Source organism: Nycticebus coucang, chromosome 9, assembly GCF_027406575.1.
Source record: "Nycticebus coucang isolate mNycCou1 chromosome 9, mNycCou1.pri, whole genome shotgun sequence".
Classification (NCBI taxonomy): Eukaryota; Metazoa; Chordata; class Mammalia; order Primates; family Lorisidae; genus Nycticebus; species Nycticebus coucang.
The window spans coordinates 53,176,561-53,192,140 of NC_069788.1; positions in this window are offsets into that span (position 1 = coordinate 53,176,561).

Here is a 15,580-nt window from a genome sequence, read left to right on the forward strand (position 1 = left end):
TGAATTTCTTTAATGTTGATATTGCAGTATCACAAAGCAAAAAACCATCTTATCTTTAGCAGAAACAAGATACTATTGTAGGGTCGGGGCCTGTAGCTCAGCAGCTAGAGCACCAGCCACATATGCCAGAGCTGGCGGGTTCGAATCTAGCCCGGGCCAGCCAAAAAACAATGACAACTACAACCAAAAAATAGCCGGGTTTTGTGGTGGGTGCCTGTAGTCCTGGCTACTTGGGAGGCTGAGGCAAAAGAATTGCTTAAGCCCAGGAGTTGGAGGTTGCTGTGAGCTGTGATGTCACAGCACTCTACTGAGGGAGACATAGTGAGACTCTGTCTCCAAAAAAAAGAAAAACAAAAGAAAAAAAAAAAGCCTCCCAGGTATAAAGCTTCTTTATCCCATCTCTATCTCCTAAAATGGAAAATTGTGCATTTACATGAGATCTGGGTAGATTTATGCCTTCAGAATCTTTACTCATCTAATGAAGTTGGCAGGACTCCATCAAGTCAGTGGGCAAGAGATAAGGTGGGGAAAATAGACATCTCTGCCTTGAGGTTTCTCTGAGCAGGTGTCCCAGGTAGCGTGGCCTCTGTCTTAAAAAAAAAAAAAAATAGAAAAAGAAAAGATAATATTGCAATTCCAAATCCTCATTAAAAAAATCTGTTTTCTGGGTGGCATCTATGGCTCAGTGAGTGGGGCACCAGCCCCATATACCGAGGGTGGTGGGTTCGAACCCAGCCCCAGCCAAATTGCAACAAAAAAATAGCCGGGTGTTGTGGCGGGTGCCTGTAGTCCCAGCTACCCAGGAGGCTGAGGTAAGAGAATCGCCTAGGCCCAGGAGCTGGAGGTTGCTATGAGCTGTGACACCACAGTACTCTACTGAGGGTGACAGACTAAGACTCTGTCTCTAAAAAAAAAAAAAAAAAATCTGTTTTCTTCCTTCAGTGTTCCCTTGGTCTTCTTTGACATGATGAGCTCTTAAGCAGACAGAATTAAAAAATACTGTTGAGGGGTGGTACCTGTGGCTCAAAGGAATGGGGCACGGACCCCATATGCTGGAGGTGGCGGGTTCAAACCCAGCCCTGGTCAAACTGCAAAAAAAAAAAAAAAAATACTGTTGAGTTGTGCAACTGTTCACAAATTGCACTTCAAATAGAAACACAATACACCTGTCGGAAACTTATAACTTATAAGCATACTCTACCACTATAACATCTCATAAACCACCTTTGTCCAGTAGTGGTGCCAGTCAGGCAGGGGAAGTTAAAACAAAATCATGAGTGTAGTAGTCATCAATTTAGCCCTTATGGCTTACTAAGGTTATAATTGTGGTGGTCCCCCATTTTATTGAAACTTATTTTATTCTTTGGTATTTTTAAAAGTTTCATTTTAAAAATAAAATAAAAACAAAAGGTGAACAAAAATGTATTAATAAAGGGATTTGTTCTGTAAAAATTTGAATTCAGTCAAAAGGTCACACATAAGGACCTAGAAGGCCACATGTGGCCTTAAAACGTACAAGTAACATTTTACTGAATTTTCTTACTTTATTATAGTCTTTCCCTCTCTTCGTCCCTTATATATCCACCAATCTTTATTTATTTTGTGTTTGATTGTTTTAGTTTTAAATTCACAATCTATCAGAAGCTTTACTGCTTGAAATTACATCTGTAATGTTCCCAAGTAAGCAATGGGCTCTCTCTCTGATGTGCATAAGACACAGTACTATTTATGGCATCAACTTTTGGGAAGAGAAAGGCTTTATTGCAAGTCAGTTTGCAATATTCAGATGTATGTCTCTGAGGTCCTGTGTGGGGTAGGTTTTGTAGGAAGGGAGTAATAAGGCTTAATGTTGTTGGGTCTTGCAATAATGTGCTGCTGGGAGGCATGACCTGACTGATTATGCCATGGGGTGATTCTTGGCTTGATCTGATTGGCTCATAGATCATGCAATGAGGTGTTGGCTTCTTAATTCAGTCAACATTCCTTAGTCTAAGCACTTAGTTCCACCCATGGTGCAGTCTTGGTTCAGCTGGGCATGCTTAGGTTACGTGATCTTCAACCTGGGCTCCATGGCAACTGAAAAACAACTGACCATTTTACTATACAAAGTTGAATCGGATAGGACTGCTTCTGCATTGACAGCAGGAATGAAAGAAACATCTACCTTTTACCTGGAGGACCCAAGTTACTTTGACATGGAGAAGCAGACAAGGTGCTGAGCTTCATAGAAGTTTGTGGGCCAACCTTGGTGGCTCATGCCTGTATTCCTAGTACTTTAGGGGGATGAGGCAGGAAGATTACTTGAGAGCAAGAATTCAAAACCAGCCTGGACAACATAGAGAGTGACCTAGTCTCCACAAAAATATTAAAAAATTAACTAAGTATGGTGGTGTGTACAGGCAACAGAGTGAAACCGTGTCTAAAAAAAAGAAAAAAGGGAAATAAATCCAAAACAAGAAGTTTCTGCACCTAATACTTTATATCCTTAACCTTGGTAGTATTCAAAAAGACAGAACTCTAAGTCCAGTTCTCATCCAGTTCTTTCCACAAAGCTCTAAAAGGGGAGTCTTGGAACAAATGGATGTAAGATGGGACAAAACCAATTTCTGTTACTCAACAAACGTTTATGGAGGACCTACCATCTAGTACATCTCAGGCACTGAAGTTCATTATTGGAGAGGGAAGATTGTGGTATGAAGTAGATAAAAGCACAGACCCTGATGCCAGGTTGCCTGTGTCATCCTGGGCCACTTACCCAACCGTTCTGTGCCTCAGTTTCCCTCTCAGTAGAAAAGGATATTAATCATATGTGACTTTTTGTGTTGCTGTTGTGAGGAATAAATGAGATAATACCAGCAATTTACTTATAACAGCACCTCACAAATAAGTCATAAAAATGTATGCTAAGTAAAAGGTACATTTGATCCTCCTTCTCAGGGTTGATAGATTGGACTTCTTCCTTGAGAAAAATGAGAAGACTCCAATTGATCCCGAAAGAATCCAAAACTGAAGAGTGAACTTCTATTGTTAACCTTAGGACATGGGCCACCCAGATACCAAAGATAAGGGTAGGCACTTCTTTCTTATAGGAAACAGATAGGTATATACATGTATTTAAGAATAATTCAAGTTATTTTTGTCCAGCAATTATACTTTCAAGAATGTATCTGAATGACAAATGAAATTCTGAAATTTATTCTGTAGAAATGATTAGAGCTATGAATAACAATTTACATACAAAGATGTTTATAGCAGTATCATTTGCAATAGGAAAGAAAGAAACCATTTTGTTACAGATACTATAATATTAGTGTTTAATTGAAAAAAAAAAAACATACCCTAGAGCAACACAAGGACTGTCCGCAAAGTATCCAGCCATGCAATATGAAAAATTATGTTAACAATGGCTGGATAATTTTCAGACAGTTTTCATGTGCATAGTAAGGTCCGATTTTAATGAGATAAACTAAATGGGCATGTATTGGTATAAACGTCTTTTCCTTTTTTAGACACAGCTTTACTTTGTTGCCCTCCATAGAGTGCTGTGACATCATAGCTCACAGCAACTCCAACTCCTGGGCTTAGGCGATTCTCTTGTCTCAGCCTCCCCAGCAGCTGGCACTACAGGTGCCCACCACAACGCTCCGCTATTTTTTTCTTGCAGTTTGGCCAGAGCCGGGTTCAAACCTGCCACCCTCGGTATGTGGGGCCAGCGCCCTACCCACTGAGCCACAGGTGCTGCCTGTTATAAACATCTTAAAATGTTAAAGAACATGCACTTAACTATTGATGAAGCACTATATCATAAGCAGGAAGTTACAGAAAACAGAAGTAAACAAATTCACAAAGTGAAATAGACATCTTGAAAACTCTAGGGTGAAAAGTGATGTAAGGGTTATTGATTTTGCTTGATGGAGGGTGTGTTGGAGTCTTAAAGATGATATTATGTGGCATTAGATATAAGAACATTAGATATAAAGTCATGTCCCAGATCAGCAGGGTGCCCTGAAGAAGTGCATCTTCTCTGTGAACTTTATTTAGTATTGCCAGGGTTTTATGTAGGTTGAAATGCAACAGAGTCCTTGTATAAAAAGACTGTGAAATTGGGGCGGTGCCTGTGGTTCAAGGAGTAGGGTGCCGGTCCCACAGGCCGGAGGTGGCAGGTTCAAACCCATCCCTGGCCAAAAAAAAAAAAAAAAGACTGTGAAATGGCAACATCTTCCTGTTATTTGTTCTATCATGCACAAATTAAAAACAGCCACTGCTAGTGGGCATCTGTCCTTTCCTTTTTTCAGTACTTCGTGAGGAGAATAAAGTGAGACATGCCTCTTCGCCCATCTTGTCCTTCTATAGGTATTTCTTCTCTCCGCTTTCCTTTGAATTTCTTTTTCAGTTTCCAATTCAGGGTAGTAGCACCCTACTAAGGCACAATCCTAACAAGACTGTATCATGTTGCATGGTCCTCCCTTGATCCTCTGCACCACTCATCCCTGGAGCACCATAAACTAGCTTCAGCCTTTGTGGGAGCCCTTGGGAAACTGGGAAAGAAAGGGCTGCAGCTATGAGATCAAAAGTCAGAGGGGCTCAGTCTCCACTGCTGGCTGAGATGGGAGCTCTGGGGCATTTGTCCCTCAACCCCAGTGAGAGTTTTTCCCTGAAGGTTTGACTGAGAGAGCTTCTAAGTGTTGACAGCCTCAGTGACATGTGGTCAGAGTAGTTGGGTGAGAAAACTAGAGGCAGATGAAAGGCCAGAGGGGCTGAGAAAAGGAACTCTGAGAGGAAGTGCATATGTAGGACCAGCAGCCACATGATAAAAGAGGGCACCCCCAACTTTATAGTTCAAGAAGATGCCCACCCTGTGAGGGGGGCAGCTCAATGGGAAGAAGGATATGAGGGAAATGGTGGTGTGATACTTACAGCATCCAGTTTCCATTTTGAATTCCACCCCAGAATCCATTTTGAGGTGATTCTGTAATTCCCCAAGTATTTTCTGAATTTTCTACACAAACATCAAGCTTCCAGAAAGCCTTGTCCCCCACTTCTACTTTGCAGATAAATCTCCCCAAAGAGAAGGCTTCATGGCCCAGCACACAAAGTTGACCTTCAGGCAGAAAAATTTCAAAGTGGACTGTGTCTGGATCCAGAGTCATACTAGCAACAGAATCTATAAGAAATAAGAGACCAGATTAACCATGGCATCTTGAGCCCTCAATGACTGACAGTAAGGGGAACAAGAAGCTACCCTAACCCATAAAACCCCACTCCTTCTTCTTCCCAGTGTCCTCAAGAATCACTTCAGAGAACCACTGGGAGAGGGAGACACTTTTATAGGTGGATGCTCCAGGTTCCTAAAATCTGGAGGTCCAGGTTGCTGGGCAGGGGTAGCTATTCAGGAATCCCCTCTCCTCCACTCTATCCTCTCATTTCCCACAGAATTTTGTGCAAATCACTCTTCTGTCACTGCAATATTGTTTCATGTTTCTCTTCTATACCGGACTAGGACTCAAGAAGGTAGAAATTGTGTTTGTTCATTTTGAGGCCAAGTCCTGGCAATGAGAAACTCAGAAGACACGTATGGGAAAAACCTGTATGTGTTCACCAAATATTGCTTCCTTTTCTGCTAAGGACATGATGAGATGACATTTCCTAAAGAAGTGTTAGCCACTTCCAAGTCTAGCCTATGAGAAACCTTCTTACAATATTTCTACCCTTTTTTCCCTTCTGTTGGCGGATCCAGAGGAGGATGAGGCCTTAGAAGATTGGTGTGTGGCAGAGCTCTCACTTCCCACATGATCTGTCCTGAATGCTGAAGAAACAGAGAAATAGACTTTTAAATTATGTTTTTCTAATGAGACATTGCAGTTGTTTGTTACAAATGTTAGCCGAGGAGGATGAAGATAAGCCATGATCAAAAGTGAATTCCTGTTATGGGTTGTTTCTATGGAAAGAACAACGGGCAGTTCTCCTATGTACTGAGGATTCACAGATGGGAAAACACAACCTATGCCCTCAGGTGGCCCTCAGTGACTTCAGTCCTGTGCCTATCAAAGGAGCAAATGATATCAATCTGAAATCTATAAAATCCTGTCATTTCTTCTTTCTTAAAGCCCTCACAATCCCCTTTTGTTCTCTATTTCATTTACTTGTTTCAGCGATTTCTTTAAAATTGATTACTTTCTCCTCTAATAGCCTCATATATACTTTATGTGCAAATCAGTCTCCAAAGCTCAAACTATCTCTTTGGCAGTTGTGAGAATATTGAATTTAGCGTGGTCTGAGTTGCCACATTATAATTTAGGCAGACAAATTTGAAGCTTGGGAAAGAAATTGAGATCAGAATGTGGAATACTGCATGTACTCCAGGTAGCTTCCCAAGAAGCATATGTAGAGTACTGAGTGGATCAAGGAACCCCTGGGAAACATCCACACTTAAGAAGCAAAGATGAAGAGTCAGCATCCCTTGAGTCAGAATTAACCAGTTGTCTGATCTTTAGCAACTTATTTGAAATTTCCAGATATTCTTCAAGTTGAAAATATAGGATCAGAGCAGGTCTATTCAACTCCATACCACATGATCATGGAGAGAGCATGGCCTAGACCACTACATTATAGAGTCTGGGACTAGACTCTTTGGGACTATATCTGTGCTTCACCACCTCTTAAATGTGCAATTTGGAGCCAAGTAATTTTTTGCCTTCCTTATGGATTAGTTTTCTCTATTGTAAATGGTGTAATAATGGCACCAACCCTTGACTCTGTTGCAAGAATCACCGAATGGAAGAATTCATGTGAAACACTCATACCTGTGCCGGCTCAATAAATGTCAGCTAGTGAAAGAGACAATTTATTTTATTTTATTGATCCCTCCTTTTTAGGGTTTTTAATGGGGGAACCAGTTAAGAAGTAGGACCTCCGCTCTGAGGGGAGAGGAGCTTAGTTGTTAGGTCTCCTCCAAGATGCACTTCATCTCCTTACGTAGAGGCTTTTTAGGTGTACTTAGGACTAGTGGTGCTAAAAACATCAAAAAGTAGGGAAGCCCAATATACGAAGGTGTGGGATTTAAGAAGAAAAAGTGGGAGAGATGGAAGGGCACGGTTTTCAGCACCCCGGAAATGTGGCTTTATCTCATATGTACTCCTTGTGGTACGGGAACCTGTGAAGGGAAAATTCCATTCTCTGCCATAAGCGAGACTCGGGGGTTAATTCCTCCCTGCTTGCTGAAAAGGCCTTGAGAAATGATTCCCTGAGGTCCCCGCCAAGTTGTAGCTGGAGATTTAGCACCTGCCTGGAGCTGAACGGTTGCTCTTCATTCCCTAACTTCAAATTACACAAAAGTTTCATTTAACCTGTTAGGAAGGTGGGCAAACAGAACAGACAACCTGCTGTCCTTGTAGCTTATCTTTAAGTTAAATGCTCCAGACTTAGAAATGATGTGTACATGCTTTGTAACATTTATGCTGAGGGGAAATTTCTTATGGCAGTCTCAATTAATGCTTTTGTTCTTTATTCTTACTTATTCTTATCTGATGAGTTTGGATATAGAATACAGTGAATCAAGATGAACAATCGCTGTGGGCCTGAGTGAGTCACCAGTCTTCCCTTAATAAATAATTCATTCTGTCTTCAGTGATATCTCTGTGTCGTTGATTGGGCTAGTGGACAGCAACAGAGAGGAGTCTTAATAGCTGGAGAGGGAAAAGGGGCAGGTGCTAAACAGGGTCTGGGGCAGGATGTGGTCAGGATGCTGTGCAGATCCTCTCTGGGCCTCCACTCACGGCCACCCAGCCAGGCCACTACTAGGGGCTGGAAGATGGAAGAAGACCACTAAGCTCTTTCTACATGAAGTCTTGGACCTAAGACCTTAGGAATTAAATGGCCATTAACCAGCATAGTACTGGACTTTTCTCTCATCTGCAGGAGATAAAAGACAAGTGAGTGTGCCCTGGCCACAGCCAGAAGTTTCTTGGTCCTTCCTGCATTGTGGAGCTGCCTTTCCTTCCCCTCTTTGGTGCCCTTCTCCCTCATTTAGGCACATAGTCACCCTTGACCCACTCCATTATTCACACCCAACATTTAAGTCCATCAGTGAAACCTATTTACTCTATCTTGGAAATAACCACTTCTCACCACTTTATAGCTCCACCCTGCCACAAGTCATCCTCATTTCTTAGCTGGATCACTGTAGTACCTCCCAGCTGGTCTTCAAGCTTCTATTCACAACCCTGCCCACAGCTCAGAATAGTATCTGAAGTGACTTCTCAAAGCATAGGTCTGTCCACATCCTCCTCTGCTCAAACCCTCCTGTGGCTCCCTTCTCAGAGGCAAAGGCAAGGTCAGCATGATGACTTTTGTGATCTAGCCCTCAGGCCCATCTGACATCCTGCTCCCCACTTCCCCTTGGTCGCCAGGTACACTCTAACCATACCAGCCTCACTGCTGGTCTTCACACACTCCACACATGCTTCTGCCTCTGGGCTTTGGCACTGCTGTTCCCTCTGGTGTTCCTGTACCTTATTCCCCTTGCTCATCACTATGGCATTTAAAATCACTACTTCCTATATTCTTTATTCTGATTGACTTATCTTTCTAAAAGTCATTATAATCCAAAACGGGATATATATTACTACTTACTTTGATTTTTGGCTATCTCATAACACAACAAGTTACATTGTTTGGCATGGGAAAGGCAGCCTGTTTGTGCCCGGAAATGGGGGTCTGATTTCTGAGCTCACCTGGGCCTAGAGAATTGGGGGGTCCCTGTCCATCCTGGAGTGGGGGAATCCTGTATCACTAACACAGGACCCCATGCTGGATACTACAGTCCATTCAGTTGTCTCCTTAGGCTGCTTGCGGCTGTGACGTTCCTAAGAAGTCCCTTGTTTTTGATGGGCTTGACAGTTTTGAGCATTGGCCAGCTAGTAGAGTCCCTGTCAACAAGAGCACCCACTGAACATGTCAGAGCCAGCCGTCTCGCACTCATCCAGGGCTGGTACTCCTTCAGCTTCGCCCGCTGCCCGTGTCCCCCAGTTATGTACCTTGCCCTGCTCCTTACCCTGCTTGGCTGCTACCTCGCTCGTGGGCCTCACTCTCACTTCAACAGGAAGGCGGAGTCACTGAGGTTGAACAAGGAGGAGAGGGAAGATGGATCATTTCCTCTCAGTCCTACCTGGAATACTGAGTCCTCGTGCACCGTATCCAGTGGAGGGACAGGAAAGAAGGACTCTCCTACCTACCCCCGCATTAGCAACCAAGGAGAAGGATACAACTGGGTGCTGGTGCATTGGTGTCCGAGCTCTCGCCACGACCTGATTTCGGAGCTCTGTTGGTGTCTATAACCAATTAATTCTATGGAAAGAACTCGAAGAGCTTATGTCCTGCAATCACTCTGACAAGACATCCTTTAAAGAGGCTCACCGATGACAGAATGCGTTCTAAGACACTGAAGCATCCAGGTGAAGTTTCTTCAGAACTTGAAACATGACATCCTTCAAAGTTTGGGTTCCAAGAAAAGAAAAAGAATGATGGAAAAGAGGGATGAAGATGAAGGAAAAAGACAGAAAAAGTCACAGACCCACTACCTGACATAAAGGTCAAACATAAATCCTGTCAGCAGACAGTGTCTGGCACCCACCGCAGCGGTTCTCAACCTGTGGGTTGCCACCCACAGGAACTGTATTAAAGGGCCCCGGCATTAGGAAGGTTGAGAACCACTGCTCTGAAGTGAAAACCCTGAGGCAAATGTCTTTTCCCTTACAGATCACGAATGGAAAAAAAAGTATCCAATGAACTCAATACTATTATGAAACCAATATATAAACTTACACATTCACTGGAATGATAAAATACAAAGATAGTCCAGAGAGAAAGAGGCGAGAGGAGGGAGAGAAGGGGGGGAGGGCTAGTGGAGGGAGGGCATTTGGCTGGATCTCAGGTACGCAATGCAAGGTACATTTCAAAACAAGAGTATATTATACTCTTTAAATATATAAAGAGTATATATATAAATAAAGAGTATATATAGAGAGTATATATAAAAATACATATACTCGGGCGGCACCTGTGGCTCAGTGAGTAGGGCGCCGGCCCCATATGCCGAGGGTGGCGGGTTCAAACCCAGCCCCGGCCAAACTGCAACAACAAAAAAAATAGCCAGGTGCTGTGGCGGGCGCCTGTAGTCCCAGCTACTCGGGAGGCTGAGGCAAGAGAATTGCTTAAGCCCAGGAGCTGGAGGTTGCTGTGAGCTGTGTGAGGCCATGGCACTCTACCAAGGGCCATAAAGTGAGACTCTGTCTCTACAAAAAAAAAAAAAAAAAAAAAATACATATACTCTTTAAAAGTATATACTTTAGTATTATATACAATAGTAAGTGAGGTGATAGTTATGTTAATTAGTTTGATTTAAGCATTCCGCGTTGTACATCAAATCATCGCATTGTACCCCTTAAATGTATACAGTGATGATTTAACAAAAAATAAAAATAAATACATAAAATGAACCCCCCCCCAAAAAAAATACAAGTTACATTGTTTTGAATGGGGACTTTCTCTTTTGTTCATCTCTTTGCTCTCATACCTAGAACAGTGTCTGGCATATAGTTAGTGCGCATGGATCCTTGTTAAATGACTGAAATGAATGAATGAATAAAGTAAATAGAGATGCCCAAGGGAAGCTGGAGAGGTGTGGAAGATGAGGGTGCAGAACTAGCCTGCAACAGAAGAAATGAGAAACAGGTGCAGGTTGTGGCACAGGGAGTTTGAGACCTGCCTTTTTATTTTCTCTCTGAGGTGGTAGATTATTTCACCGTCTGAGATATGGAGAAAGGATGCAGTGGTGAGAATAATGGCTAATATTTACTATCAAATTCTGTGATGCCTTATCTCATTTTTAAACATCTGCTCAGAGCAAATGGTGTAATTAACTCTCTTTCTAGTAGAGAAAAATAGAGTTGTAGAGAGATTAAGGAGCTTGTCCTGGTTTGTCTGAATAAGTAGAATAAATAGAAGTCAACCATCTGCATTCACTAGGCAGAGGAAATGGGTTAGAGGCAAAGATACTACATGTTGTGTTTGGGGTGCTGCAGGTGGTGTGGATGGTCCAGCATAGGGTGGCAAATGTCAGGAACTTCCAAAGATGGGCCAGAAGTAGGAGGCCTGGATGGCTGAGTGCCTGCCATGCAATAAGGAGTCTAAGGAAGCTGAACTTTGGGGTGGCACCTGTGGCTCAGTCAGTGAGGCGCCGGCCCCATATACCGAGGGTGGCGGGTTCAAACCCGGCCCCGGCCAAACTGCAACCAAAAATAGCTGGGCGTTGTGGCGGGCGCCTGTAGTCCCAGCTACTCGGGAGGCTGAGGTAAGAGAATCGCTTAAGCCCAGGAGTTGGAGGTTGCTGTGAGCTGTGTGAGGCCACGGCACTCCACTGAGGGCCACAGAGTGAGACTCTGTCTCTACAAAAAAAAAAAAAAAAAAAAAAGGAAGCTGAACTTTGTCTTTTGAGGCCAGCGTTTCTTTTGTTGAGTTACATAAAAAAAAAAAAAAAATCTTGTTTAGACAAAAACTAATTTTTGGAATACATCTGAGGCTGGGCGCAGTGGCTCATGCCTGTAATACTAGCACTTTGGAAGGCTAAGGCAGATGGATTGCCTGAGCTCAGGAGTTCAAGACCAACCTAAACAAGAGTGAGACCCCTATCTCTACCAAAAATAGAAAAACTAGCTGGGCATTGCAGCAGGTGCCTGAAGTCCCAGGTACTAGGGAGGCTAAGGTAGGAGGATTGCTTGTACCCAACAGTTTGAAGTTACTATGAGCTGTGATGCCACAGCACTCTACCCGTGGTGACAGAATGAGACTCTATTTCAAGAAAAAAAAATAATACAGTTATATTCTTGAGAATTACAAGCAAGAAATGGGGGGAGAACTGAGTTAGTTCGAGGCCATCTGGCGAACTCTCTGGCAGAAAGAAGCCACACCAATAAAACCTGCTTGACAAGAGGGAATAATTTTGTTGACAGTTTTGTGAGTAAGATATGAATTGCTTTTGGGTAAACCACTGAAATTTTGGCGTGTATCTAGCCGTACTCCAAGCAGTATTCATAGCTTGCATATTTGATGAAGAATATATGTAAAGAGCAATAGTTCTTCAGGAGGGCATCACCTGAAAAAGTTTTGTCACTTTTCTCATCTTGGCAGCCACTTAATAAAAATGGCATTAGAGGAATTTTGTAACTTTCATTTCTTGACAAGAACAACCAGACTTAGAACACATCACCCTATAAGTTTATCTGGAGTTTGAATATGTGTTATTCAGGACTTTGGGGGAAAATGTGCCTTTTAGGAACCTGAAACTTATACAATTTCAGGGCCCTCTGAAAGAAAAAATACAAAGTTCTGCCTATAAATTAAATACAGGCTCTTAGAAGGATCCCCAAAGCTTCAGTTTTGTTTTCATCTCTCTAATCCACCCCAGTGCCTACCAAAGAGGGATAGGTGAATAAAAAAAAAGAAAATTGCCTACACATTCTTCTCTTTGGATCTTTCTCTTTCGGATAAGTCATTGATAGCAATACTGTGAAACCAGAAGAGTTTGCAGTATTGTGTAAATCTTGAGGGTGAACCACACATTCATTACAGAGAGGTTCCAGTTATCAAGGTAACTGCTATGTTTATCATCATATCAAGGGCATATGACTTCCTTCATGACAGATTTTAACTTTTAATGCTGCAGATTGATACCAGAATTTTGCTCTTCAGTAGATCCTTGGTCTCTGGTATTCGAAGAATGAACCCATGGACCACAAATGTAAGAGAAGATTTTTATTAGAAGTTAAAAAAGAATACAGAAGTAAAAAGCACCAGAGCTTCTGGAAGGGGGAAAGAACTAAACTAACGGGGGAGTCCCTATATGGGCTCTTTTATCTAGGAGTATTAAGTCTTGAGAATTATATTTGGCCAGGACTTGGCAAATAGAAACACGTTTTCAATGTTAATGAGTGTTGTTGACAAAGGAATAAATGCAGTCCCTCCAGCTCAAGGCAAAAGGTCAGGGTGTTCCCTTCATGAACTTGCCCAAACCTAGGAAAACTGGGGTCCCCTGTGTAGCCTTGAATGGGGGGGGACCCTGTATCAAGATGACATCAATGACTAATGGGGGGTCATATATGCAGCCCATGAATATGCAGGACAAAGGGATGATTTATATCCCAGGCACTATGGAGCCAGTGAGATTTCATCACCTTACTCAGAATGGCTTGAAACTTAAAACATACGAATTGTTTATTTCTGGAATTTTTTATTTAATATTTTCAAACTGAGGTTGACTAGGGGTAACTGAAACCTTAGTAAGCAAAACTGTGGGTAAAGAGGAACTTTGTACCATACAGGTATCCTGAACCTCCATACCTACTGATTAGAGTCTGTGGCGATAGAAAATTGTCACTGGGGTATGCTGGCCTCTCAGAATTTGGACATTTAAACTGCCCCAGGCAGGCACCGTATTTTCCCCTTTTGAATGGCAGTTTTATACTCTACATACACCCAGTACAGAGTAAATGTTATTAGCATTTCTTTCTTTCTTTTTTTTTTCCTGTGAGACAGAATCTCACTCTGTTTTTTGCCCCAGGCTAGAGTGCCATGGCATCAAACTAGCTCAAAGCAACCTCAAACTCCTGGGCTCAAGCGATCCTCCTGCCTCAGCCTCCCAAGTAGCTGAGACTACAGGCGGGTGCCGTAAATGCACTGTTATCATGGTCACTCCTTATCACTGATCAGAAGGAGGACTGTTTTAGCTTGGTCTGAGATTCCCCATTTTGTGTATCAGAGCAGCTTAATCATCTTGCCAAGCATGAAGATAGGGATGAAACATGAGGAAAAAGGGCTCTTGCTCACACCCTAGACAAATAAGGATTAATACCAGGGCATGATTTATATAAAGATTACTCTAGTTTGGCTTGGTACGGGTAGCACAGTGGTTACAGCAGCAGCCACATGTACCAAGGTTGGCAGATTGGAAACCTGCCTGGGCCAGCTAAACAATAATGACAACTGCAATAAAAAATAGCCAGGCATTGTGACAGGCACCTGTAGTCCCAGCTACTTGGGAGGCTGAGGCAGGAGACTCGCTTAAGCCCAAGAGTTTGAGTTGCTGTGAGCTGTGATGCTATGGCAACTCTACTGAGGGTGACAAAGTAAGATTCTGTCTCAAACAAAGAAACAAACAAAAAAGATTAATCTAGAGGGTGAGAAGATTCCCTTAGACCTGAACATGTTTCTAACCTGTTTGCTATTTTTTTTGTGTGTGTGGGACAGAGTGTCACTATGTCACCCTCGGTAGTGACGTCACAGCTCATAGCAACCTTAAACTCATGGGCTTAAGCAATTCTCTTGCCTCAGCCTCCCAAGTAGCTGGGACTACAGGCACCCAGCTATTTTTTGTTGCAGTTGTCATTGTTTAGCTGGCCCTGGCTGGGTTCGAACCCTCCAGCCTTGGTGCATGTTGCCGGCACCAAAAACACTGTCTATGAACCTAACCTGTTTGCTATTGGCTGAAGTCTACTTAGTGAGGGAGACAGCCTTTTATTCTACAATTTACGTTGGAAAGATTGCAGATGCAATGTAAAGTAGAGTAAATTAGTTTTTAAGTCAAAGGTAAATACTGATGATTTCTTGTACACTTTCTCTCTGTCCCTCTCCTTATTTGACCAATGGTTTGGGCATCTACACCCTTCAGGCAAGTGGTGTGCAGAAATGTTAGTCTCAGCTCCTGGGTCAGTAATTTTTAGCAGACAGAGGAGTTAGAGAATTTATAAAGCTCCTGCACCCACTGGATGTGGCACAAACCTTTGAACTCCATTTGTTTGTTTCAAAAATACAAAAGTGCCTGAGGTCAATTTGTGGAATGTGAGAAGTTTAATTTCAGGGTATCCAGTCTCCTCTTGGTACATCTTGGTTTCTGTTGCCCAGGCCTTGCTGACTTTTTAACCCTATCCCTTATCAGATAAACTCTGCAAGGCAATGCCCTTATCTGTTTCATATTTGCATACTTAAAGGAATGAAGTTAGTGCCTGAAGGAACCAGAGATAAATTTTTTCTTCTTTGATAAATCTAGACTTTAAGCAGATAAGGCATATCTAGAGAAAAACTTTAAATATTCTTTTTTTTTTTTTTTTGTAGAGACAGAGTCTCACTTTATGGCCCTCGGTAGAGTGTCGTGGCCTCACACAGCTCACAGCAACCTCCAACTCCTGGGCTTAAGTGATTCTCTTGCCTCAGCCTCCCGAGTAGCTGGGTAGAGAAAAACTTTATACCCTGCTTTGGGAGAGAGGTTGGTGGTGGGCCAAAAGGTCAGAGGAACCTTAAGGCTTCTTCAGTTTAGCATTTGGCGGTATCGGTTTCTGAGATCCAACATGAGTAAGATGTAACACGATAGTTAACATTAGACTGTAAACTCCATGCTTAAGTTCTAAAAATGATCAGCAGAAGAGTTCAAAAAGGATTTGATGAGTGAATGTGCTTTTTTTTTTTTTTTGCAATTTTTGGCCAGGGCTGGGTTTGAACCCAACACCTCTGGCACATGGGGCCGGTGCCC